Consider the following 2,450-nt stretch of genomic DNA (forward strand, 5'->3'; position numbering starts at 1 on the left):
CTAGAATCCGACATAAGAAGATCCCGACCACAGACCAAATAAACCATATATATATTCCTTTTCATTTAAATGTTTCTTTTAATCTGGACCATCGATCAATATTTGATCAATGGCCCAAATTAAATCCTCACCTTTAATCCCATCAGATCCCCAAAACATAGAAACCCTTACACCCACAGACCTCTCCCATCGCCGCCTGCTCCCACCTTCTCCTCTCTTCTTTTTCCTCCTTCCCCACGCCAAAGGACAACCATGGTAGACAAATCCTACATCCCTCTCGTCCTTTCCTATCTATTCACAACGTCACCAACATCAACCATGGTACTCTATCTTTTCCCCTCGTTTTCTTTCTGTCTTATCAACAGACCCCGTCCCCTCTCCTTGCATTTTAAAAAAAAAAATTCAAAATCAAACCCAACCTCAAAATTTCGTGTATAAATAGAGGCTCTTGGTGCTTCCATCAGGAGGTTTTTTTTTAGTCTAAGTTTTCAGTGTTGGAAGTTCTAAAAAAGAAGTAGTAAAATCTGAAAGCTTTTTTTTTTTTTAAGCAAGTTTTAGCCAAAATATCTCTCTTCTAAGTTTCTTTCATTTCTCATTTGAGTTTCAAATCTAGGGAATCAAAGTTAAAATCGATTCAAACGCTCTTGGACCCATTTCGTTGCACAAAATCAGGTAAAATCGCTTCCCATTTCTCTTTGGCTTTTTTTTTTTTTTAGCTTAAAAATGTTATTCGTCATCGTTCTCATTTTATTATTTTATACGGTTGAAATCCCGACTGAAATATGTGTTATTTTCTAGACGGTTGAAATCCCGACTGAAATATGTGTTATTTGCGAGACGGTTGAAATCCCGATTGAAATATGTGTTATTTTCTAGACGGGTGAAAGCTCGACTGAAATATGTGTTATTAGCTAGACGGTTGAAATCCCTACTGAAATATGTGTTATTTGCTAGACGGTTGAAATCCCGATCGAAATACTGATTTGTTACTGTTCTGTGATGTTGGATTTTTTTGGGGTTTTACCGTACGTAAAAAGGTTTAGTTGTCTAAATTCGGCCTTAGCTTAGGTTCTGTTTAATTTTTTTTCCATTTTATTCTGATTCAGAGATATGCCATTGGGATGCATTATAACTAAGAATATTAGAAAATCTTAACATTCAATATGGTTCGATTATGTTTTTCCGAGGTCCTACCTAAAAAGTGATTTTCGATGTAGCCTTGGTTCTAAGTTTGTGAATTAAGATTACATTGTAGTGTTCTTGTCTTTTCTTTAACAAAGTTGGAGTTTGTTTGTAGTCCTCAGTTTTTATCCAGTTCTCTTTCACCTTAACATCGGTTGAAATTTATTAGCTACTTCTCTTAGTTTGAGAATTTGTTACTACTTTGCTCCTTACTTCATATGTATAGCTTAATTTGTATTAGTTGGTTAAGAGAAACCAATTCGGTCAATTACTGGTCGAAGGTGAAGTTAATTTATTCCCTTATTGGCTAGCTTGAATTCCCAAATCCTCCTCTCTTTAGTCTAACTAATATTGTCCAGTTTCTTTTTTTGGTTCGCTTAAATTCCCATAAAGTTTAGCTCTTTAGTTTCTTTGTTAGATAATTAGTTTACTTTACTCTGTTTCCATTTAAAATTCATATCTTTTTGGTAGAAGAAAACAATTGGGTTGAATACTCGGTTAAGGTGAAGTTAATCTCTTCCCTTTACGACTGGTTTTAGTTCCCAAAGCTTGTATCCTCCAGGACTGGTTATTTCTTTCTTTTAGCACTTAAGTTAGATTATGTACCTTTTCTCTCTGTGCTAGCAGTTGATGTGTTGAACGGAATGAGAAAGTCAAGTTTGGTTCGAATATGAATGGTGTTGAGGTCTCACCTCAAACCCATATCATGAAGGCTCCCAAAAATAGAAATTTCCATGACTTCCATTGTTATCTAGTAACTCCCTTATTTTCATACCATCTCAATCCTTAAGCGTGCTTAGTTCCAATTCTGCGCAGCTTTTATATTCATAAATCGTCTAAAGTTTAAAAGTTTAATTTCTGTCCTTTCTGTCCAGCCCCTCTGTTTTAGTTCTTTTTTTTTCTTTTTTTTTTCACTTTAGTTCTTCTTATGGTTCCCTTCACTTAGTTTGCTACTTTTTTTGGTTTACTTACATACATTTGTCTATTAACGGAGAAAATATTTTGGTTGAGTACTAGTGAAGGAGAAGTTAATCTTTTTCCCTTTGTAAACGGTTTTTTTTTTACTCCCAAAATACTTCTCCTCTATCTTTAAAAACTTTATTCTAAAAATACGTTCGCCTTTCTTATTTTCGGCTTGTTTAAGATTACAAGATTTTATTTTAGTCTCTATGTCATCATTTATTTGCCTCTTTTTTTTTTTACTGTCATAGTTCTTAAGAAAGGAAGAAACTAATTTGGTCGATTACTAGCCATAGGTGAAGTTAATT

The sequence above is a fragment of the Lycium ferocissimum genome, chromosome 4 (genome assembly GCF_029784015.1).
Source record: "Lycium ferocissimum isolate CSIRO_LF1 chromosome 4, AGI_CSIRO_Lferr_CH_V1, whole genome shotgun sequence".
Lineage (NCBI taxonomy): Eukaryota > Viridiplantae > Streptophyta > Magnoliopsida > Solanales > Solanaceae > Lycium > Lycium ferocissimum.